The 26,184-nt window shown below is 38.1% G+C and overlaps 1 protein-coding gene across 3 annotated transcripts in view; it reads right to left on the bottom strand.

The window, feature by feature from the left end:
• Positions 1–19,903, bottom strand: part of MARCHF8 (membrane associated ring-CH-type finger 8) — a 129,020-nt gene extending 109,117 nt beyond the window's left edge. Inside the window, exon 1 of one of the 3 annotated variants that reach the window (XM_014562636.2) lies at positions 19,267–19,903. The gene's annotated coding sequence lies outside the window, so the exon portion shown is untranslated. The remainder of the gene's footprint in view (positions 1–19,266) is intronic. The other 2 variants (XM_032491708.1, XM_006188788.3) reach the window with 2 other exon arrangements.
• Between the last annotated feature and the right edge of the window lie 6,281 nt (positions 19,904–26,184).

Below are 26,184 nucleotides of genomic sequence, written 5' to 3'. Positions count from 1 at the left end.
GGCTTCCTAACTCTTAAGTCCAGTTTCCTCAGAACTATATCAAGTTGTATTAGTTGTTAGTAACAGAACTGACTCTTTTTTAAGTTTTATGATAAAACAGAAAAATATTTTCAGTTTTAACAAGTTAAAAAGAAAACTCACATCATCACAGTCACCTTATGAAGTAGTGCAATTGTGATCAGCCAAACCATACAGATGAAGAAACCAGGTGCGGTGGATACCCTTAACCATTATGCTACCTTGGTAAGTTCTAGAACATTCCTAACATTTTCACAACTGAGTTAATAAACTTAAGACTTTCAGTGATTCTTTAAAATTTTAATGCTTTGATATAATCTAATATAAAAGACGTCCCTCTTGAGAATATTTTTAAATTAGTCTTTAACAAATCAAGATAAACTTAAAGGTTTACAGTATGTAGCCTCCTAGCACAAAATAAAAGGCCATTTTATAACATTCTTTTTAAAGTTTAAGTGAAAGTTCAATCATTTCAATACATATGAAAGATATATAGTGCATGTGTGTATATACACATACTGACATATTGTAAAAATTTTTCACTAAAAATGTTTAAAAGTTAAAGAAAAGGACATTTTAGCTTAAAAATTAGGTTACAGTATTAAAGAAACATCTTCCAAATCAACTACCCTAAAGGAACTTACCAAAAAGCAAACTAATTTTTCTGGGAGTAACACAGAAGGAACTCATTTACGGCACAGAGATTTTTGAGAAACCTTAGCCAAGCAAAGCTTCATGCTCTCAGTTATTCCCCAAAGGCTCTTCCACATAAATCTTGTGTGCCATGAACAATACAAGCACTAACCAAATAAAATATTCAATCTGTCTAATTCATACAAACGTATAAAACATTAAGAAGTAAGAAAGATGCGGATTGAATACTTAGGTTTAGTTTCTCTTCCACCAAGACTCTATTAAAATGACAGTAAAAGGATTTTTAAAAAGAAGCAGCTTACACTTCTGGGAAGATAGAGTAAATGTACTTTTCCCTACTTGTGCCAGTAAGCACAAGTAAAAACTCTGGACATTAACATATAAAACAAATATAAGACTCTGAAAGGCAGAAAGAAGAAGGTAGACCAGCTAGGGACCTCAAGATTCAAGGAACAACATGGTGTCCAGTTCCCTGGGTTTTCTTTTTGTCTCATATACCCCAAACTTGGAGCTGAAGTATTGGCAAATCCAGAAACACCAATAGGTGTAGACCCCCCAAAAAATCCAAGAAAAGCCAGCATTTTCTAACCAAAGAAGTAGGCAAGAGTCAGCCTAGGAAGACAAAAATATTTTAGACAACCACCACCCTACTCCAACCAAATACCCCAGAAAAAAACTGGCCACACCCCCAACCATGCGAGCGAAGATCTCTCATCAAGATGTTAACAAAGCATTCCAACATCCCCATCAGGACGGTATCAGAGGGCTGAGTAAGTAGCTGGGACTTTCCCCCCACCAACTGCTGTGTCTTGTATTTTAAAAAAAAAAAAAAAAAAAAAAAAGAAGCAAAGATACAAAGAAGAACCAAAGGGAAATTTCAGAACTGAAAAATACAACTGCCAAAATACAAAAACCAAAAGATTGGCTCAGTACAATGGCAGGGACAGAAATAAAGCAGTGGACCAACACACAGACCAATAGAAACTACCCATTCTGAATGACAGAGAGGAAAACAGACTGAAAAAGAAAAATGCACAGAGCCTCAGGGACCTGTGGGATTGTAACTGAATATTTAACATTCATGTCATAGGAGAGACAGGGGCTGAAAAAGTATTTGAAATAATAGCTGAAAATTCCCAAATCTAGCAAAAGATACATACATGTACAGACTCAAAATTCTGAGAAAATCCCAAACAGGACAACTCAAGCAAATCCTCACCAAGACATATCATAGTCAAACTTCTGAACACTAAAGACAAAGAAAACATCTTGAAAGCAGTGAGAAAGAAACAACACCTTACCTATAAGAGGAAAATCATTTAAATGACAGAAAATATTTCATTAGGAGCCAGGGAGGCCAGAAGGAAGAGACAGAAAACCTTTCATGGACTGAAAGAAAAGAACTGTCAACTTGGAACCCTATATCCAATAAAAAGAAAAGAACTGTCAACTTGGAACCCTATATCCAATAAAAATATCCTTCAGAGAGGAAGGAGAAATCAAGACATTTGTGACAAAAGTAAAGTAAGAGGCTGTGTCATTAGCAAATGTACCCCAAAAGGATGGAATGGCTATAGAAAGATCTCCAAGCAGAAAAAAGAACCCTTAAAGCATTAGGAAATTGAATTCTGCAAACAGAAAAAGAATTATAAACCATGATCACATGAGGCTTATTCTAATGATGTAAGGTTTTGATTTCCAGTCAAGATGGTGGAGTAGCAGGACCATGAGCTCACCTCTTCTCACGACTATAACAAAACCACAACGGACTGCTAAACAACCACCAAAAAAAAAAAAAAAAAAGACTGGAACCTAGCAAAAAAGATCCTCTTCAATGGAAACATAAAGAGGGAACCTCAGCAGGATAGTAGGAGGGGTGTGTTCGAGATATAATTAGGCCCCATGAACCCCAGGGCGAGCAACCCACAAGCTGAAGAATAATTAAATTGCAAAAGCCATCCCACAGGAGTGGGAGTTCTGAACCCCAAGTCAGGCTCCCCAGCCTGGAGTTACGCCCTGGGAGGAGGAGACTCCAGGACATCTGGTTTTGAAGGCCCGTGGGGCTTAACTCCAGGAGCCCCACAGGACTCGGGGAAAGAGAGACTTCACTCTCTTAGGAAGTGCACACAGAATTTCCCATATGCCAGGTCCAAGCGCATAAGCAGTGACTTCATAGGAACCTAGGCCAGACCTGCCTGCTGGTTTTAGAAGGTCTCCTGAGGAGGTAGGGGACAGCTGTGGCTCATCCTGGGGACATAAAAGCTGGTGGCGACATTCAGGGAGTGTTCATCTACACAAGCTTTCCTGAAGTCAAACATCTTTCTTGGATCATTAGCACCAAGACCTACCTCCACCCAACAGCTTGCAGGCTTAAGTGCTGGGAAGCCTCAGGCCAAACAACATACTTGGTGGGAATGCAGCCCCACCCATCACCAGATTTGCTGAGCCCTCTAGACACGCCCCTAGATACAGCCATTCCCACCAGAGGGCCAGGATCAAGCTGCACCAAGCAGTGGGAAGGCACCAACTCCTCCTGCCAGGAAACCTGCATAAGTCTCTAGTTCAGCCTCATCCACCAGGGGGCAGATACCAGAAATAAGAAAAATACAATCCCAAAGCTTGTGGAAGGAATTCGCAAATGCAGGCCAGTCTCTACCCTGGGACCGGCTAGACCCTGGCCCTTGGGTGACAAGAGAGGAGTGTACTGCTGGGACGCACAGGAGGTCTCCCACAGAGGGCCACTTCTCCAAGGTTGAGAAACGTAACTAACCTACCTAAAAATACAAAGTTAAGCAATATGAGGTGGCAGACAAATACCTTCCAGGCCAAAGCACAAGATAAAATCCCAGAAGAAGAAATAAGTGATGAGGAGATAGGCAATTTATCCGAGGAAGAGTTTAGAATAATCATGGTGAAGATGTTCAGAGAACTCAGGAGGAGTATAGATGCACAGAAAGAACTTTTCAGCCAAGCCTTAGAAAATATAAAGAAAACCCAAATAGAGTTGAAGAATACAATTACTAAAATGAATAACATGCTAGAAAGAACTAAGAATAGACTAAATGAGGCAGAAGAACAGATCAGTGAGCTAGAAGATAGAGCAGTGGAAATCACTACCACAGAATAGAAAAAAGAATGAAAAGAAATGAGGATAGTTTAAGAGAATTGTGGGACAACATTAAGTGCACTAATATTCACATTATAGGGGTCCCTGTAAGAGGAGAGAGAGAGAAAGGACCTGAGAAAATATTCAAAGAGATAATAGCCAAAAACTTCCCTAACTTGGGAAAGGAAACAGTCACCCAAGTCCAGGAAGTGCAGAGACATCCACAAAGGATTAATCCAAAGAGGAATACACCAAGGCACATAGTAATCAAACTGACAAAAATTAAGAATAAAGAGAAAATATTAAAATCAGCAAGAGAAAAGCAACAAATAACATACAAGGGAACTCCCATAAGGTCATCAGCTCATTTTTCAACAGAAACTCTACAGACCAGAAGAGAGTGGCATGAAATGTTTAAAATATTTAAAGGGGAAAACTTACAACCAAGAATACTCTATCTAGCAAGACTCTTGTTCAGATTTGATGAAGAAATCAAAAGCTTCACAGATAAACAAAAGATAAAAGAATTCAGCACCACCAGCTTTACAATATTAAAGGAACTTCTCTAGTCATCAAACCACAAGAGAACCAAAAGAAAAAAAAAAGAGAGAGAGAGAAGAAAAAGACCAACAAAACAAACCCAAAACAATGAACAAAATGGCAATAAGAACATACATATCAATAATTACCTAAATGTAAATGGATTAAATGCTCCAACCAAAAGATACAGACTGGCTGAATGGATACAAAAACAAGACCCATATATATGCTGTCTACAAGAGACCACTTCAGTGCTAGAGACACATGGAGGCTGAAAGTGAGGGGATGGAAAAGAATATTCCATGCAAACAGAAACCAAAAGAAAGCTAGAGTAGCAATACTTATATCAGACAAAATAGATTTTAAAATTAAGACTCTCCCAAGGATGTAAGTTTTTTCAGTTTTTGAAAATCAATGTAATCTACAATGTTAAGAGGCTAATGAATAAAATCATATGATGATACAAAAGAACACAGAAAAAGCATTTGATAAAATTCAACACCCATTCACAATTTAAAAAAAAAAAACCTTTCAGAAAGATAGAAATAAAAAATTTCCTTAAATTGAAAAAGAGCACCTACAAAAAAAAAAACAAAAAACAAACTCTATACCTAACATTATACTTAATGATGAGAAACGAGTTGCCTTCAACCCTAAGATTGGGAAAAGGGCAACTCTTATTTAACATAGTGCGGGAAGTTCTGGCCAATGCAATAAGGCAAGAAAAGAAATACAAGGAATGCAGATTGGAAAGAAAAAAAATTGTACCTATTTTCAGATGACATGATTGTCTATATAGAAAGTCCCAAGAAATCTACCAAAAAACCCCCAAAACTCCCAGAATAAGTAAATTCAGCAAAGTTGCAGGATACAAGATAAACACATTAAAATTAGTTGTACTTCTATATACTTATATAGCATTGAAAACAAGAATACGGAAAGTAAAAATACAACACCATTTATAATCATGTAAAAATGACATTCTTTGGTGTAAATCTAACAAATATCTTTTATGCTTTAAAGTGCTGGTGAAAGAAATCAGAGAATAAATTAATAAATTAGGATGCATACTGTGTTCATGGACTAGAAGACTCAACAAAGTAAACATGTCTATTATTCCCTAATTAATATACAAGTTTAACAAGATTCCTGTCAAAACCTTCTAAAGATTTTTGTAGATATAGATAAGACTATTTTTAAATGTATATGAAAAGACAAAAGTGAAACACTTTTTAAAGAGAACAGAATGAGAAGAATCAGTCTACTGATTTCAAGTTTTAGTACAGAGTTACCCTAATCAAGACTGTGTGGTACAGGTGGAGAGAGAGACATATAAATCAATGGAAAAGAACAGAGAATCCCTAAGTAGACCCACACAAATATGCCGAAATGATTTTTGATAAAGCAATTCAATAGAGGAAAGATTACTTTTCAACAAATAATGCCAGAGCAATACGGAAAAAATAAATGAACCTTGAATGAAATTTCAACACCTTATACAAAAGTTAACTCAAAGCAGTTCATGAACTTAAATGTATAAGCTTAAATGATAAACCATTTGGGGGTGGGGGGAAGCATAAAACTCAATCTTTAGGATTTAGGACTTAAGAGTCCCTAGACTTGATACCAAAGGCATGATCCCCAACTGGAAAAATTTACAAATTGGACTTCATAAATATACAATATAATAAATATAAAAGCTTTTTTTCTTCAAACAACAAAAAGGAAAGCTACAGAGTGGGAGAAAATATTTGCAAACCACATATCTGACAAAGGACTAGTATCTAGGATATATAAGGAACTCTCACCAGCAATAAAAAAAGAAAAATCCAATTAGGAAATGGGCAAAAGACATGAAGAGACTTTCACTGAGAGAATATACAAGTGGCAAATAAACACATGAAAATATGTTCAACCTTATTAGCCATTAGGGAAATGCAAATTAACGTTACAATGAAGTATCACTACATACCAACAGAATGACTAAAATAAAAACTGGTGCCAACACCAACATGTGGGCAAGGATGAGGAGAAACTGAATCACACTTATATTATTGGTAAGAATGTAAAATGGTACATCCACCCTGGAAAACACTTGGGCAATTTCTTCAAAACATGCAAATATCATACCACCCAGCAATTGCACTCCAGTTCTTTTATACCAGGGAAATAAACTCATACAGTTACACAAAAACCTGCACACAAATGTTTTAACAGCCTTATTCAACTAGATGTTCTTTGGTAAGTGAATGACTGAACAAATTATGGTACATTCGTATCATAGAAAACTACTCAGCAATTGAAAAAAAAAACGGAATAAAAAAAGACTATTTGGGCATGTAACAATCAGGATGAATCTTCAGAGAATCATGCCGAGTGGAAAAAACTAAACCAGAAAGGTCACATATGATTCCATTTATATAATATACTGGAAAAGACAAAATTATAGAAATGACAGAACAGATTAGTGCCAGGGGTTAAGAAGGCAGTGGGAGCAGGGAGAAGTGGGTGTAGCTATAAAAGAGCAGCATGAGGAAATCCTTGTGGTGACAGACATATTTTGCATCTTGACTATAAAGATGTCAATATCCTAGTTGTAATATTGTACTAAAATTTTGCAAGGTGTTAACTTCTGGGAGAAATTGGACAAAGATTAAATGAGATCCCTCTACGTAAGTTCTTATAATTGCATAAGAACCTACAGTTACCTCAAACAGAAAAATTAAATTTTGAAAAAATGAAAAAAAAAAAAGATATAAATCACAAGGCCACAAACGAAGAGAGGGTACTCAAGCAGACAAAACAGATTTCAACTGTTTTCTAAAGACAGAAAAAAATGGCAATAGCAATGAGTTTAGCAATGTGGAGAAAGCCACAATAAAAAGTATGTGAAATAATGGATAAAGATACAAAATGAGCTAATTTTCCTATAGGATGCCCAGGGGCTCAGGCCTCAGGTTACAGTGGTAGTAAACTGCTGGCTAAAAAACAGAGATAAAAGTCTACAAATAAAACAACTGGTCCCTTGGCCACCTCCCCAACAGAAAGTGCTACCAGAAGTGGGTAAACATGAACATAAACATGAACAAGTCACATTTTCTCAGTAACCACTCTACAAGCAATGAGGAATTTCATATCAGAGAATGAAAAGATGATGATCCACCATATGCAGTAGAAAAACATTTCCAAAATCTGTTGATGGCTCCAACTTAGAAGACAAGCCATGCACGTGATGACTTTAAAATTCTATGGGGAAAACTGATAAATGAAACTTCATATTGTGTGGTTACTGCTGGCTGTGTCTAGAAAAGATAAAAAAATAAGTTTGGTTATTGGTACGCTGAATTGACTGGAAGCAAGTGGATAAGGAGTCTGCTAAGTTTCTGTAGGAAATGTATTGGCAGAAAAACCACAAGCTCAGATTTAGAACATCTGACCATTTAGGATCTAAAAACAATCTCTGGGAGTCCAACTTTCTACAAACAGGCCAACTTCACGATGTCCAAGAAAGCATGCTCCCAGTATCAATTTTGGATGTGGGATGGTGCCAAGTAAAATAATGGAAAAAGAAGAACTCTGAAGGATGATCTCTGGAGCCAAGGAGAAAAAAGGATGTTAAGTGTTTCTCCCAGGGAACAAAATCAGAGTCTAATCAACAAACATCCTTCCCTTTCACAGAAGAGAAACTTCCTTTATAGTATCTGTCCATAAACATTAAAGAACTGCTACACAAGAGTAACTACTGTGTCTCTATGCTTCACCTTCCAAACGGAATCGTTTACTAACCATGTTGTGCTCTTGTTTAACACTTTCAGAGGTGGGGGTAATAAATAATATGTCTTCTTAATTCACTTGATCAAAAAAGGCTAATATGGAGCTGGTAAGACAGCCAGGCCTCACTTAGAGGTCCTGTACAGGCACACCGCATTTTGCTCTTCACTTCATTGCACTTTGGAGAAACTGCATCTTTCACAAACTGAAGGTGTGTTGCACCCTGCGTCGAGCAAGTCTATTGGTACCATTTCTCCAACAGCATTTGCTCCCTTTGTGTCTCTGTGTTACATTTTGGTAATTCTTACAATATTTCAAACTTTTTCACTATTCTTACATTTGTTATGGTGATCTGAAATCAGTATGATCTTTGATGTTACTATTTTAATTGTTTTAGGACACTGTGAATCATGCCCATATGGGATGGCAAACTTAATCAATAAAAGTTGTGTGTGTTCTGACTGCTCCACCGACCAGCAGTTCCCATCCCTCTCCCTTTCCTCAGGCCACCCTATTCCCTAAGACACAACAATACTGAAATTAAGAAAATTAATAACCCTCAAGTGAAAAAAAATTTCTAGTGAAAGTAAGACTCTGACTTTAGATGAAAAGCTACAAAAGATTAAGCTTAGTGAGGAAGGCATCTTGAAAGCCAAGACAGGCTGAAAGCTAGGCCTCTTGCGCCAAACAGTGAGCTAAGTTATGAATGCAAAGGAAAAGCTCTTGTAGGAAATGAAAAGTGCTACTCCAGTGAACACATGAAAGGTAAGGTAGCAAAACATCCTTATTGCTGATATGGGGAAAGTCCTAGTGGTCTGGATAGAAGATCAAACCAGCCACAACATGTCCTTAAGCCAAAGCCTAATCAACATTTCTAACAAGCACCCAGATGATACCCATGCAGATGATCCATGGAATACACCTTGAGGAGCAAAACTACCAAGTTTAGTCTTAAACCACCAAGATTAATACACAGTGGGAGAACAAATGATTCTCTGAAGAAACTCAACAGCCCATAGAAAAGGTCCCCCACACTGACTGAGCAACAAATCTAGAGAATTCAGACTCACATTAAAGAGGATGATGGAAGGCTTTGGGAGGAAAACCATCCTTAAAAGTACAGCCTGACAGAAAATATGATACTGTACACAATATGATAGAACATCTGGCAAAAATTAAGAATTTGTATATAAAAGGTATATAGGGGAAAAAATGAGATAATATAACTTTTAAAAGATACATAAAGGAAACGTTATCACAGACTACAACTTGACTCTAGAGTTGAACAATAGTTAAATAGTCACTGACTAAACACTGACTATAGATTTCAATTAAAATAGGGCTATAGCCATAGTTGGAGTGGAGAAATGGTAAGTGAGGAATTCAAGATGCCTAAATCCTCAAAACAGGGAGGCAACACATAATACTTAAGGTTGATAAATCAATAACAGTTAAGCATTAAGTTTAGAACTATGGAGGTAACCACAATAAGAGACAAGAAAACATAAGTTGCCTCTATTTTTCATTGTAAGCCTTTATGTTCACTACTTTTAAACAGTATCCAAGTATTATTCTGATAAAAATTTAAACATTAACTTTAAAATATGGAAAAAGAAAAAAGATTGGTAATATATAATATGGGCAAGGAAATGGGCAAACGGTAAACATTATCAGGGGAAATGCAGATTGAAATAAAAATTGGGACGACCATTGCCACTATCCAATTTAAATCCCCTTTGACCAGACAATTCCACTCTTAGGACTCTTTACAAGTATGCCCACAAATGTTCAAAGATATATACATAAGAATGGTCACTGCAACACTGTTAAAAGGGAGAAAAATCAAAGCATACTATATATCTACTAATAGGCAAGGAGTTGAATAAATTATGAATAAATGTACCCAACTTGATTTCAGCCCTGTAAGACCCAGAGTAGATAATCCAGGCAAGCCTACCTCAACTCTAACCTATAAAATTATGAGAGAAAAATGTAAGTTATTTTAAGCCTCTAAGTTTGTGGTGGTTTGTTACAGGTCAATAAAAAACAAATACTTTTAGAAAAGTTGAAGAAATGGATTACCCTACAACCTAGCATCTATGTTTAGGAGTAACCACGTACCCAGAGAAAGTCCTGCCTATGTGCACCAGGAAACACAGACAAAATGATAACATCACCACTGCTCATTAAAAAAAAAACAATTATTCATCAAGAGTTCAAAGGTACAATGGTTGAATATTCGTATTACACAACTATGCAACATCAATGAACTAGAGTCGTGTATAAAAATATGGCTGAGTCTCAAGACTCATAATATGTAGGTTAAGAAAGCAAGTGACAAAAGCGTACACTCAGTAAAATTCTAGTTATTAAATTCAACAGTACATGGATAGAAACAAGGCAGCTTAGAGATGCAAATGTGGTAAAAAAAAAACTTAAAAAAAAGAAATAAACACAAATCTTAGGGTAGCAGTTATGTTTGTGGGGAGGTAAGAGAATGGGATGAGAGAGGGGACACCAAGTAGCATCAAAGGTTATGCAAGGTTTTGTTCTTAACTGGCAGTGACTACAGAGTAACAGTATCTAAATTCTAAACATATTTTATAATTATTGCAATGTTTATTCAGTATTTAGAATATGAAAAAATCTAGGAATAAATCATCTACATGACAAAAAAATCTTTCTTCCCCCCTTTTCTTTTGTCAAGACATGTCCATTGGAAAAAAATAATTCAAATAATAAATAAAACTTCAATCATTTTTTAATCACCTAAAATCCCACTATCTACACAAAATCATTAACAATTTGCTGAACATCCTTCTGGACATTTCATATACATGTGTTTATACATTTAACTATTTTACATAAAATCACTACATACACACACACACATAAATGCTTATTCCGTAAACACTGTTTAGATTCCTGTTTTAAAAAATCAGCTGTACTGAGTTACAATTTACATAAAATGTACCCACGTTAAGTGTAATGTTGGAAAAGTTTTGACAAGTCTATGTAGTATAACAACTACCCAATCAAAATTCAGACAGAACATTTTCATCACCACAAGAAGTTTCCACCTGCACCCCTACAGCCAATTTCCTCACTTCTGACCACAAGCAATCACTAATCTGCTTTATTTCAGATTAGTTTTGCTGGCTTAGGATCAATGTAAATGGAATTATACAGTATGTATTCTTCTGTGTCAGCCTTTTGGTCAGCACTGAGTTTACAGTATCAGTAGTTCCCTTTATACTGTCACGTAACACTCCACTGTATACGCAATAGACATCTGGGCTATTTGCAGTTTGGATCTCTGAACACTGATATGTTAAGCCATTTGTTATATAAGTTTTTATTTTATGACCAGGAGTAGAATTACTGGGCCATACATTATGCGTTATGTTTAAGTAAACATACATTATGTGTATGTTTAAGTACATTATGTTTATGTTTAAGTAAAACTGTCAAAGTGTTTTCCAAAGTGTCTGTATCGCTATGCATTCCTACTAGTAATTTATGTAAGTTCCAGTTGCTCTATATCCTCACCAACACTTACTGTCAGTGTTGTCAACTTTAACCATTCTTGTAGGCAAATAGTTGTTTATGATTTTGGTTTGCATTTCCATATACTGAGATACTCAAATATATTGAGAATTTTTAATGTACCTATCAGAAATTCAAGTATCTTCCTTTGTGAAGTATCTATGCAAATATTTTACCAATTTTGTAATTTGGGGATTGTCTGCCATCTTATTACTGAGTACAGAGGTCCTTTATACACACTGGATAAAGGTCCTTAGTCAGATATATGAATTACAAATGTCTGCTCCCAATCTGTAGTGTATGTCTTCTTTTTCTTAGGTGTTTTTTTAAAGTACATTAGTTTTTAATTTTTATTAAGTCTAATTTAACATTTAAAAATTTTTATTTTTATTTTATTTTATTTGGTATCATGTATAGGAGTCAATGTTTTCCCCCTCAGTCTGGGAACAAAATATGAATGTCTGACTACCATTTCTATCATCATTTTGGACTTGAGGTCCTAACCAGTGCAATTAGGAAAAAAGGGAAAGAGAGAAAAGGAGGGAAGAAGGGAAGGCAAGGAACACTGACTGGAAATGAATTGCTAAAATTGTCTTTATTCAATTATTGTATGTGTAGAAAATCCTAAAAAACTAACCAAAAGATTATTAAAAGTATTAAGTGAATTTAGAAATGCTACAAGATGCAAAGGCAATAAACAAAACTAACTGCGTTTCTACATATTAGCAATGAACAAGTGGAAATTACTTTTTAAGTAGTCAGTTACAATGTGTCAATTTGTGGTGTTCAGCACACTGTTCCAGTCATGCACATACATACATATACTCGTAGAAATTACCTTTTTTATTCCACTTTTAACATCAAAACCCATAAAATATGGATATAAATGTGAAAAAAATACATGAGACCTGTACACCAAAAACTAAAAAAAATGTTGCAAGAAATTTAAAAATTAAACAAAATGGAAGTCACTGAATACAGTTCCCTGTGCTGTATAGTAGGACCTTGCTGTTTATCTATTTTGTACATAGTAGTTTGTATCTGCCAATCCCAAACTCCCAATTTATCCCTCCCTCCCCTCCCTGTACCCTGTAACCATAAGTTTGTTTTCTATGTCTGTGAGTCTCTATTTTGCAAATAAGTTTGTGTTATTTTTTAGACTTCATATGTAAGTGATATCATATGATATCTGTCTTTCTCTGACTTCCTTCATTTAGTATGATAATCTCTAGATCCAACCATGTTACTGCCAAAGACATTATTTCATTCCACTTTATGGCTGAGTAGTATTCCATTGTAAATACATATACCACAACTTCTTTATCCAGTCATCTGTCAATGGATATTCAGGTTGCTTCCATGTCTTGGCTATTGTAAATACTGCTGCTGTGAACACTGAGGTGCATGTATCTTTTCAAATTAGAGTTCCTTCTGGATATGTGCCCAGGAGTGGGACTGCTGGAACATATGGTAAGTCTATTTTTAGTTTCTTGAGGAATCTTCATACTGTTTTCCATAATGGCTGCACCAAACTACATTCCTACCAGCAATGTAGGATGGTTCCTTTCCTCCACATCCTCTCCAACATTATTTGTAGACTTTTTGATGATGGCCATTCTGACTGGTGTGAGGTGACATCTCATTGTAATTCTAATTCAGATTTCACAAATAATTAGTGATGTTGAGTATCTTTTCTTGTGCCTGTTGGCCATCTGGATGTCTTCTTTGAAGAAGTATCTATTTAGATCTTCTGCCCATTTTCTGATTGGGTTGCTTGTTTTTTTGATACTGCACTGTTCAAGATGTTTGTATATTTTGGAAATTAATCCCTTGTCAGTCACATTGTCTGCAAATATTGTCTCCCATTCTCCAGGCTGTCTTTTCATTTTGTTTATGGTTTCCTTTGCTGTGCAAAATCTTTTGCTTAATTAGGTCCCATTTGTTTATTTTTGTTTTTATTTCCACTACTCTAGGAAATGGATCCAAAAAACTATTGCTGCAATTTATGTCAAAGAGCGTTCTGCCTATGTTTTCCTCTAGGAGTTTTACATAGCCAATCTTACATTTAGGTCTTTAATCCAATTTGCGTTTATTTTTGTATATGGTGTTAGAGAATATTCTAATTTCAGTCTTTTACATGTAGCTGTACAGTTTCCCAGCACCACTTATCGAAGAGACTCTCTTTTCCCCATTATATATTCTTGCCTCCTTTGTCATAGATTAATTGACCATAAGTGTGTGGGTTTATTTCTGGACTTTCTAACCTGTTTCATTGATCTATATGTTTGTTTTTGTGCCAGAACCATACAGTACCATACTGTAACTTTGTAGTGTAGTTTGAAGTCTTGATTCCTCCAGCTCCATTTCTCTTTCTCAAGATTGTTTTGACTATTTGGGGTCTTTTGTATTTCCATACAAATTAAAAAAATTTCTGTTCCAGTTCTGTGAAAAATTCCGTTGGTAATTTAATAGGGATTGCACTCAATCTGTAGACTGCCTTGGCTAGTATGGCCATTTTAACAGTATCATTCTTCCCATTCAAGAACACAGAATATCTTTCAATCTGCTTGTGTCATCTTCAATTTCTTTCATCAGTGTCTTATAGTTTTCAGAGTATAGGTCCTTTGCCTTCTTAGGTAGATTTATTCCTAAGTATTTCATTCTTCTTTGATGTGATGGTAAATGGGATTACTTCCTTAACTTCTTTTTCTGATATTTCATTATTAGTGTATAGGAACAACTGATTTTAAAATATTAATGAAAATACCAAAAAAACCTAAAGCATCTGAAACAGTTTTGAAAATAAAGAACAAAGTTGGAGAATTTATACTAACCAATTTCAAACCATACATAAAGCCACAGCAGGACACAGTATGGTGTTGACATAAGGACAGACATACAAATCAAAAGGAGACAGAGTCCAGATACAGACAACACATACAATCATCAGGTGATTTCCAAAAAAATGCCATTGCAATTCAATGGGCAAAGGACAGAGGAATTCAATGAGAATAAGGTAATCTTTCCAACGAATAATACCAAAACAACTGTGTATCCATAAAGGAAAATAATGAACCTAAACCCATACCTCGCACCACACATGGCATCAACCCTCAAAAATAGATCACAGATCTACATGTTTGAACTAAAAGTATAAAACTTTTAAGAGAAAACTTCTATGGTCTACATTTCTCACGTAATATCTCAGATATCTTTGTATGTTAATAAATATACATCTTTTACATTTTTTAAAAAGTAACAAAAACAAAGGACAGAGAAAAACCTTAAAAACTTTGGAAATGTATTCATTTCTCAAAATAAACTTTTAAAACTCAATTTGAGTTCTTTATCATACAATCATATAACCTTTCTTCAATTAAAATACAGAAAATTCAAAGGAAAAGAACAAAAATCTTCTTAAACTTCCTTTCATATGATGCCAGTAAGAGGCTGCCTTCTAGGAAACTCCAGTTTTGCCTCAATAATTATTTTTTGAGTGCCTTTACTAAAGCCATAAGTAATAAAATAAATCTACCTAAGATATATTAATATCATCCATAACTTTCAAATATAAAACAGTTACCAAAAGATCATGACAATACGATAAACATTCTGTACTGCTCTACTTGTCTGGAAGTGGCCTGTCCTTGTTGATAACAATTCATAATGCATCACACAGAGATTACACATTTTTATATTGTAATAAGACAAATTTAAACTATTCTAAACATAACCCCCACCCCAATAATTTAGAGGATAGTTCAAGAAATGCATTACTACCTACTAGTCGCAAGTTGTATTTACAAGAGGATTTAAAAAGTCAATTATAGTTTATGAATTTAACCATTGTGGCTTTCACACTACCAAAATTAAAGGCAACACAAAATGCAATGTTACTACCCATGTATTAGCTACTTATTGTACATAACAAATTACCCCAGAACTCAGTGAGCTATAACAACAGTGTTTTAAATCTCACAGTTACTATGGGTCAGGAATCTAGGCACAGCTTAGCTAGGTACCTCTGACTCATGATTTATCATAAGGTTGCAATCAAGCTGTAGGATCACCTGAAGGCTTGGCTCTGTGTACAGGATGGGGAAGCAGGATTTGCTTCCAAGCTCACTCATGTGGCTGTGAGCAAGTCTTGGATCCTCAGCACGTGGGCTTCTCCAAAGGGCTGTTCACAACATGGCCTCTTGTTTGTTTGTTTTTTCATTTCCTTCCTTCCACCAATGGCTTTTTTTAGGTGTACAATTCAACGGCTTTTGGCATAGTCACAAAGTTATGCAACCATCACCACAATCAATTTTAGAATATTTCATCATCCTAAAAAGAAATCCACTACTACTTATTAGATAAATGATTTGCTCATACCGAACACTGGGGAGCATGTAGACAGGATACCAAAAGAAACCCATATGCTGCTGGTAGAAGAGTAAAATAGCACAACAACATGGGAAAGTAATTTGGCAATATTTAGTAAAATTACATATACACACATCTGACAAGGAGAAACCAATCCTAGGTGTTTACCTCAGGAAAATGGAAACTCTTACACTTGGAAAAAACCAACATGGATGGAACCTTCGGAAAAAATCAACATGAATGAAACACGTAACCTAATTATAAGTAGAAAAAAGTCACAGAAAAAATCTACATAGCATGATACCATTTACCTAAAGTTTAAAAATATGCAAAACTAAACAATGTTTTGGAACGGTGTATAAACATAAAGTAAAATTATCAAGAAAAGCAAAGAAATGGTAGGCACAGAATTCAGTATGGTTGTTACTTTTGATGGGAAGGAAGAGGGAGTACAATCAGGCAGGGGCACACAAGCTTCAGTGCTATAGTAAAAGTCTATTTTTTGAGTTTTATGTATGCAAATTACACATTTTTGTATGTATGACATATGACATAAACATCTTTCCAAGAGCTATACTGACACCTGAAGGTCCTTCTAATATAGATATACAGTGAAGCAGTTCCACAGCAATAAACTTAATTTGATATGATACTGAGGAGTATCATAGTGAATCAAAAATTGCACGTAAACAATATTATCAATTATTTTCAATCCAACAAAGTGTATGCTTTGTGGAACTGAGAAGATGGACTCACCTGCCCTTTCCTGCTTCTTCCCATCTTTCTGCAAGCCTATCTTCCTGGCCCCACCTAAACCACCATGCCCTGGATTAAACACCACCTCCTCCAGGAAGTTCTGCTATTCCATGTCTCAACCTGAAAGGGACTGATCCTTTTTTTAATTTCCACAGCAGTTCTATCACTGCAAGGCCTTCATCACATTATCCCTGGATTGCATGTGACTTAACTCCTCTATCAGAAGAAGCACCTGAAGAACTAGAATACTGATCACATCATCCTCGCTCACAGAAGGCACTCAGGTTTTTTGCTGATTTGTTAAATGAATAAATGAATTCGAAAGTTCAGGAATTGCAGAGTGAGCTGAGCAAAAAAAACTAGATCGGGCCTACTTAAAAAAAGAAAAAGAAAAAGAAAAGAAAAGAAAACCTCAAAACTGAAGAATTAAAAATTACACTCCTTGAGAAAGAATTTCAACATTGAAAATCTTCAAAATATAACAAAGACAGGATTGACAAATGTTTATACTGTATATACTGGTCATTTCTATATTCACAGGTGGCCAAAGCAAAAGGCCTAAGAAATTCCTGAAGGATTATTTACCATCAGAACAGTCCACTCCTTTAGAAAATGTCTTGAAGTCAATCATATAACTGAAGAACAAGGAGGGTTGTAAAGTATCTTTTATAGAAAAAAAAATAGTATATGCCATTTCATGACCCAAATTTTCTACTTTTATAAAGTTTGGCAATTTTTTTCTTTCAATTATTAAATGTGTAACCACCAAAAGTATAAACCTAAATATTGTATGATTATAGCAAAAAAGGAACTGCTATTTGTGGGCTGGGGAGGGGGGAGATCACAAATGAAGGCTATGCTTCAAGAACTAGACACTGCTACTGATAACAAACAAGGGGTCTTGACTGGGTGAATCAATTCATCCCATCTATGCATCTGTAATATCTTCCTGGAGCTATTTTAAAGAAGACAAAAATGCTGGAGCTAGGGTTGCCAGATTTAGCAAATAAAAACACAGTAGGCCTGGAGAAGGGTATAGCTCAGTGGTAGAGTACTTGCTTAGCATAAATGAGGTCCTGGGTTCAATCCCCAGTGCCTCTGTTAAAAAACAAGTAAGTAAACCTAATTACCCCGCCCTAAACAATAACTTAAATTTTTTTTTAAAAAGTAGGCCCAGTTAAACTTAAATTTCAGATAAAGCAGTAAAGCATGACCTATACAATATTTATACTAAAACCTTTTTCACTGTTTGCTAAAGTTCAAATTTAACCGAGTGTCCTGTATTTTATCTGGCAACCCCAAGGGAAGCCAAAATCAATCCAGTGTCCTCAATCTGTAGCAGAAACTGAGATCTGAAGAAGGGAAGTGACTTGCCCGAACCTAAACCAAAGATCAAGGAAGTGAGTTTGCTTTGAAAAGAGAAAACACTCTGCTACAGTCACCCTGGGTTCCACTCAGTCTATTAGACCTCGGATTTTCACTCACCTCACAGGAGAACCAAGCATACAAAGCTGTCAAGGGGTAGGGCTTTCCTATTTTAATATCAAACTGTGAATTTTAGTAAACTTATTAACTCTAGTCTTCAAAACCAACAATTAGGAATCTATGCATTTCTCTAAAAAAGAAAAAAATCCTCCTGATAATCTTTTTGCCTGTACACCACCAACTTCAAATTCTGTTTATGTTCACTCATTACAGAAAACAGGACCTCCTTTTCTCCCAAACCTAGTTCTCTCACAATCCAAAACTCTCCTGCTCCAGTTTCAATATTTGCACATTATTTTCATATTATTCCATGGTTCTATAAGTATTTTAGATCATACACTCTCCCATCTTTCCTAGTTTTCAGAGGAAATGCCCTAATGCATTCACTTGGCCTCAAATAAAAGTCTTGCAAAAAGCCTTCCACTCCCATTCTGTGCCTGAACAGCTAAACCAGCAATGAGGCACGAAGTCTCACTATTACAAACACATTTACTTCCCCGGGACTGGGATGCAAGAAAAGATGGAAAAATAAAGGTCTTTCTAGGAAATTTGGGGGCCTACTTCCTTATGGCATATACTGTCTCTCTAACTACACGATATACAGTCGGACATAATCAAAGGAAAAATCATAGAAAACTTCACATATGCAAAAGATTCATCTTCCGGATCCTATCAAATTAACAAATACACGAAACACTCTCTAACAGCACTTCTCAACCTGCGATCTCTGGAGGCCCTTAGAGGCAGTGGGGGGGAGGGGGAGGAAGATCATGAGGCAGGGAAAGGTTTTCGGTTTTTGTTTTTGTTTTTGACAAATTGGGCTTCCAAATAAGGTTTTAAGTATGAAGGCTCCGTTGCATTTTTTAAAGCTCAAAAAAAAAAAAAACTAGTAACATAAAACATCATGACTTTCTCTAATGAGTTTCTACAAAAAACTTTCACCCCAGTGAACAACTGAATCGTGTCAGATGGAAAAATCAAAGACACACGGAAAGTCAGCAATTAAAGGATTAAATATCTACCTGTGATTTCTTCCCTCTGGCAGCTTCCAGTGTATGCAGATCTCTCTCGCGATCACACACGTCAGAAGGGGAAGGTCCTCACAAACCGCCTAGTCCAGACTTTCATTTTACAGCTGTGGAAACTCGGGCCAAGGGGAGGGCTGACTTGCCCAAGGTCTCACAGCCCGTCGTGGGCAGGACTTCAACTAGGACTCCACGCTGGCAGCCCGGGGCCCTCAGCGCCCGGCGGCGCCTGCGGCCCCCGCTCGGCCCAGCTCCAAGGGCAGCCTCGAGCACCGGGGCGGAAGAGCCCACGGCCCCGGGGCGCTGCCGCCTTTCCGCCGGCTCCGCGGCGGGGCGGTGCGGAGCCCGGGCCTGGGCGGCCACCTCCGTCCAGCCCACCTGTCGCGGACCGCACAGCCAACAGCCACACCCCCTGCCGGGGCCGGGGGCTCGGCCGGCCTCGTCGGCGGCCGGCAGCGACGGCCGCGCGCGGCACGGGCTGCGCCGGACCCGAGGCCGCCGGAGTTGTCTCAGGTGGGCGCCGAGCTCGCGGCGGGGCCGCCTCCGCCCGCCTGCAGCATGCCGGAGACGCGGACGCAGCAGGGCAGCAGCTCGGCCGCCGCGGCGCCTGTTTACACCCCTCCGCGGGAGGACGCCGACCGGCCCGTCACGTGACGCATGCGTCACGTGCTCGCCCGGGTTGGGGCGGAGGCGTTGCTCGGCGACGACAGAGTGCTCAGGCTGGTGTTGGCGGTGGTGGTGGCGGCGGTGGCGGCGGCGGCGGCGGCGGCGGCGGTGGCGGCGGTGGCGGCGGTGGCGGCGGCGGCGGCGAGGTCCTTCCGCGCTTCCACCTCACGGGTGGCGGTGCGGAGGCGAGAGCCGACGCGCCCACACCAACCCGGGCGAGGAAGAGCACAGACTTCCACTACCGCGACGCCGTCCTTTAGTGACCCCCGGGCCTGATCGCATATATTCGTGTTTTGGAAGGGAGACGGAGTTCGGTCCGGCATTATGATAACTGAACTTGGAGGGGGTAAAAACAAAAACAAAACAACGAAAATACTTCCTTACCCAAAGCTAGCAAACGAAGGGAGAGCAGGAGGAATAAGAAATAACGGTTTTGTTTGCATTAACACACACTTTTGTTTGCTTTTGCTCGCTAATGTGGAGTGAAGGTTTATGCCCACAGCCTACCCTCCACCCTCAAAGAAGGGGTGTGAGGAAGGCTCATGGGACTTCCAATTTTTATTTTAAATTATATTATAATTTTCTTGGTTAGGCTTTGTATGTATAAATACAAATATGTCTAAGTAAATATTTCATTTGGAATTCAGCTTTTTGTCCGCCTCAAACTTTCCTGATTATAACTCTGTCACTTTTTTTGTAGTGACTGTTTCTGCCAAGTCTAGTTTTCCTAGATCAAACTTTGCAGAAGTAAAGTTTTAGCCTCTAACAACTTCTCCCATAATATTCATTATACACTGCATCAAAGACTAATAGTTTGCATTATTTCTCACTAAATTCATAAAAGAATTCTAAGCAAATACCCTTGAACATTCCAGAATTGCCCTGTTGTCCAGGTGTTATATATTGGATAATCATGTTCCTCCGTACAATTCCAATCACTCTGCACACTTGTATGTCTATGAGCAAATTGACAGGGTCAAAACAGGGGACTCAAAGTATCTTTCAGGTCATTAAGACAAGGTCAAATATCCTCTTCATGTGTATAACACACCTAGAATGCATCTCTACAAAGAATACAAAATATAGTGATGAATTTTCTCCACACGTCATCTTTTGCTACGGAAAATAGGTTACAAGGCCAGTTAACACAACCTGGTTGACCTTTTCAGATGTTCCATGAAGGCAGGAAAACTTACCTCCCATTAATATACCTTATGCCTAGACCACGTCTGGGAAGCAAAAACAGCTGGATGATCTATGTTTGGATGTGGAATCCTGCCATCCTTCCATAGGAAGTGGAAGAGACCCTTCCTAGATCCAGAGGGATCTGTGAATTAGATGGTACTCACGGAGGCAATGCTAGGCTGAGTCCTGGCTCACCCATCACTATCTAGGCAATTTACTTAATATTTCTGAGCCTCTTTCTCCATCTAAGTAAGATAATATCTACTGAACAGAATAGTTATGATGATGAAATGAAATAATGCTGGCGTAACACTTTACAGGGCCCAACACATAGAGTACTCAATAAATGTTAACCATACAGGTCTTTGGCAAGAGGGTAGTAGGACAGGTCAGAGTCCCAAGGGGTTGGGAGCTGACACCTTGAATGTGTCCAGGGCCTGGGCCTGGATGCTTGCTGCCTGGACTGGAGGTGAAGATAAGCTTGCTAGCAAGGAAACTAAACACAACTGGAAAAAAGTCTTTGCATTTAGAATGAAAGGCTGCTGGTAAGGGAATTGCTCATAGGTGATCCGGTGCTCACTCCAAGGTGGGGTACCGGCCTTGAGGCACAGGTTAATCCCAAATCCTGTTTGTGGTGCTGGAGACTCCTAATAGACTACCTTTTCATTGCCTCAGCCCACACAGGGAAATCAGCCACCCTCTTGTAGATTTTGTGGGGAAGATTGTCAGGCCTGAACCAAATGGCCAGTGTTCCCCTCAAGAGCCAGTCAAATCTGACGGTCCAGCAAAAGGTTTAACATATCTAACCATTTCTAGTTTAGTGTCTCACTGCAAATAAAATGTATGATAAGATACACTGCAATTGTATAGAACTCTATAATGGCATTCCATCTAATGACAACCCGGTGGATATACTAGAGTCCCACCAGAATAATGAATGTAAAGGAATAATGGGGGACTTGCAAACAGAGAAAGTGGTGAACTATAACCCACTAAGGTGCTGCAAAGCTATGATGTGGTAACGCCAGCCTTGAATTTATGTGTCCTGATTCCAAGTCTAAGTCCCTTTTCCTTTTAATTAATAATCAAAAAGTTGTGGCTTACCTATACCATTTGCTTATTCTTTCTTGATTTTGGCCTTCTTGTGCTACACTGGCGACTATTTTCTTTCATATGGTGTTTGGTGTAGTTCAAAAGTAGAGTCAGCAAGATTTGCAGACAGGCTAAAGGTGGATGTGAAGGACAGAGTGAAGGTTTGGGTCCTGTACAACCAAAAGTACAGAATTGACATTCAGATGGAGAAGGGACATGTGCTCTTTGCAGAAAAATCAATCATTTGATTTTGAACATTTAACCTTTACATACCAAACAGATATCCAAATGGACCTGCACAATTAGCAACTAGAGAGAAGACACTGGAATGCCGAGGAGACACACAGAGATATAAATTGGTCAGTGGATTCAATGAGATCACACAGAGCAGTAACTTTTATACCTTTTGACCTCAACCCAGGGTACAAAATACATTTTCCATACTGACAAATAAATGCATACAACTTAAAAGTTTCAAGAAGCAAATTTACCCTCCCTTTCTCTTCTACTTTATTCTGGTCCATTTTTTAAAAACTTCTGCTTCCAACTCAATTGATTTCTTAACTGAGTAATGGTTGTGGCGTAGAGTTTGAAAATCACTGAAAGTTGCTGACCTAGGACATTAATTGCATAATTGCTGGAGAGAGAGAGAGAGAATGAGAGACAGATCCAAAGGCCAGTCATGTGGGGCTTTAGAGATTAGAAGACCAGCAAAGAAAATTTAGGAGCAGCCAGAGGTAAGAGGGAAAACAAAACAGGAGTCCAGAAGGCTAAGGGATGAAGAGGTTTCAGGGAGACGGAAGTGCCTGATTGTGTCATTGGTACTGAGAAGCTGAGTGAAATGGAAACTGACCTTTGGGCTTGGTGGTTTGGAGATCACCTAGAGCTGGAGAACAGAGCAATGAAGACAAAGTGAGAGGGATACAAGTGTGATTTTAGGGCTAATGAGCTGAGACAACAAGTAGATGTGTTGCTTTTTGCTGTGAGCAGCAGCAGGGGATGGGACAACAGCAGGCAAGAGATGTGGGCGGAAAGGTTTTCTGTTTAAATATTTATATGCTAAGAGAAATGGTTCAGTGATGAGGAAAGATCGATGCAGAAGAGAGGGACAACTGTAGAGAGTTCTTGAGAAGGCTGGAGGGATCGTCTGCAGACAGGTCAACAAGGGGCATGGGCAGTTCTGAAACAGATAGCTTGGTAGGCTTGGTAGATGCATGTGGAATTTCTTTTCCAAGTGCTCACAGTTGAATAAAATAAGCTGAGAGTGAGGAGAGGGAGAGAAAGACGCTGCTGGTGGTTTGGGGAGAGAGGGAGTGAAAATCATCCAGGAGACAGCTCATTCCAGCCCCAGCCCCAGCCCCAGCCCAGCCCCCTGATTTTCCACATGGAAGATTGCTGTACCTTTCTGCCTCCTGACTTCCATCCTTGCCTCCTACCATCTTTTTTCTACACAATCACCAGAGTGATTTTTCAATCAAGTCCAACTATGTCAGCCCTCAATATTTTCCCAGTGCAGAATAAAGTCCAAAGTTCTTGCCTGTAAAGTCTTCCTTAATGTAGCCCTTCATTTCCTCCCATCCCTCCTCACTCGCTTTGCTCGAGCCACCAGGCTTCCCTGCTATTTCTTCATTTTCTCAGGCATAGAGCGTTTGCCCCCATTTCCTCACTTCCTTTGTGACTTTACTTAGATGTAACTTTCTCACAGTGGTGGGGTTTGAACACCCTTTCTAAAACAGCACTCATATCTGTCACCCTTCTCTGCTTGGTTTTTGTTCTTAGCACGTATTACCATCTGTGGCAGAGACATTTACAGCTCATTGAATATCCATTCCCCACCCCCATAATGCTTGCAATTAGGTAGGGCCACATGCCTAGCTCTGACCAATGGGCTGTGAGCAGACAGGCGTACCTACACTTCCGGGGAAAGGTTTCTGAGAGCCAGCAGGCAACCCTCCAGCTCTTTCTCCCCCGCTGCAGCATCTTAGAGACCACAGGTTGCACTGGCAAAGCCACACAACAGAAAACAGCCTGCATCACTGAGTCACCTCATCAGGCAGCTGCCCTGGGAAGTTGTCTGGCTTACTCAATTTTGCAAGAGTGAGGGATAAACTTGTGTTAAACCACTGAGCTCTTGGGGGTTAATGTGTTACCAGAGCAGAACAGAGCATCCGTTATGGTCTGAATTATGTTTCTTTAAAATGTCTAAGTCCTAAATTCCAGTACCTCAAAATGTGACTGTATTGAAGACAGGCCCTTTAAAAAGGTAATTAAGGTGAAAGGAGGCCATTCAGGTGGGCTCTAATCCATTATGACTGGTGTCCTCATAAGAAGAGATTAGGACACCGATACACACAGAGGGAAGACCATGTGAAGACAAAGGGAGAAGGAAGCCATCTGCAAGCCAAGAAGAGAGAAAAGTGACCCTGCCAGCTCCTTGATGTTAGACTTCTAGCTTCCGGAACTGTGAGAAAATGAATTTCTTGTTTAAGCCACCCAGTTTATGGTCCTTCGTTATGGCAGCGCTGGTAAACGAATACATCCTAACACCAACACTCCATCTGGCACACTTTTTATTGTTCCCTCCTCTAGAATATAAGCGTGCACTGGAAGCAGAGATGATGTTTAGTTCGACACTATAGCCACAGCATCTGGAGTAGCGCCTGACACCTGACAGATACTCGATTAGTATTGAATGACTGAACGCTGTATTTAAGTGAAATTTTTTCAAAGAAAAACCTTTCTGGGGTTCCACTTTTTTTGCTAACTTTCCCTAATATTTTTAAAAATTCTTCTGAATTAAACTTCCCTTTATATTTCTAATTTTACTGACTTAATTTTCTTTCTTAAGGTCATGTTGATATAAATTTGGCTGAAATATTGCAGGATAAGTGCAATTTTATTCAGTCTCCAGTATTCACTTTCTTCTTTTCCTGATTTCCATTTTCTCTTTTTCTTTGGTTCTCTGAGTTCTTTTCCCCAGTTTCAGATTATAGTTTGTGTTTTTCTCTTTCTTGGTAACAAACATGTCTACCTTATTTCTAGAATAAAGAATATAGCACTATTTTCTAGTAAATTACAATTTTGACTGTGTTGTGTAAATTTTAATAAGTACTATTTATAAATGTTGGTGTATAATATATTCTAGGATTTTTTGAACATGTGTGAATAATTTTTTAGTCTTCAATTATTGTTACACATTTTAATGACATCATTTTACAACCCATTAGTTCTAAGAATGTAGTGTTTAAAGTTTCTACTTTTTTATATTTTACATGGATTTTCCTGCCCCCAAAGTGAACTTTTTATAAAGGAATCAAATACTTGAGAAAACATGTTTTCCGTATTATTTGTCCCATTTTATTGTCTATAAAAATATTAAATCCATCTTGCTTTTCACTGTTGACTTGTCCTGCTATGTCTACAGTGGATATTAATGCACGTACTAGCTAGTCTGTTCCACTTCATTTTGCACATCTTTTTTTTTTTTTAGTTTTTAAAAATAAACTTTTTAGAATAGTTTGATTTACATAAAATTTGTAAATAGTTTTGATATAGCCCACACCAAATTTCCTCTATTAACACTTTATGTTAGTGTGGTGTATTAAAGTTTATGCTTTTTCAGATTTCCTTAGTTTTTACCTAATATCTCTTTTCTGTTCCAGCACCCCATCCTGGACACCATGTTTAGTCATCACATCTCCGTAGGCTTCTCTTGGCTGTGACAGTTTCTCAGACTTTGATTTTGATGACCTTGACAGTTTTGTGGAGTACAAGTCAGGTGTTTTCTAGAATGTCCCTCAACGGGGAATTGTTTCATGTTTTTCTTATGGTTAGACTGGGACTGTGGGTTTCAGACAGGAAGATCACAGAGGTAAAGTGCCATTCTCACTACACCTTATCAAAGGTACATTCTATCAACATATCATTGTCAATGTCGACCTTGAGCACCTGGCTGAGGTAGTGTTTGTCAGG

This window comes from Camelus ferus, chromosome 11, assembly GCF_009834535.1.
Source record: "Camelus ferus isolate YT-003-E chromosome 11, BCGSAC_Cfer_1.0, whole genome shotgun sequence".
NCBI classification, from domain to species: domain Eukaryota; kingdom Metazoa; phylum Chordata; class Mammalia; order Artiodactyla; family Camelidae; genus Camelus; species Camelus ferus.
Note: the sequence above shows the minus strand (reverse complement) of the source record. Positions and strands in the feature narration are given on the sequence as shown.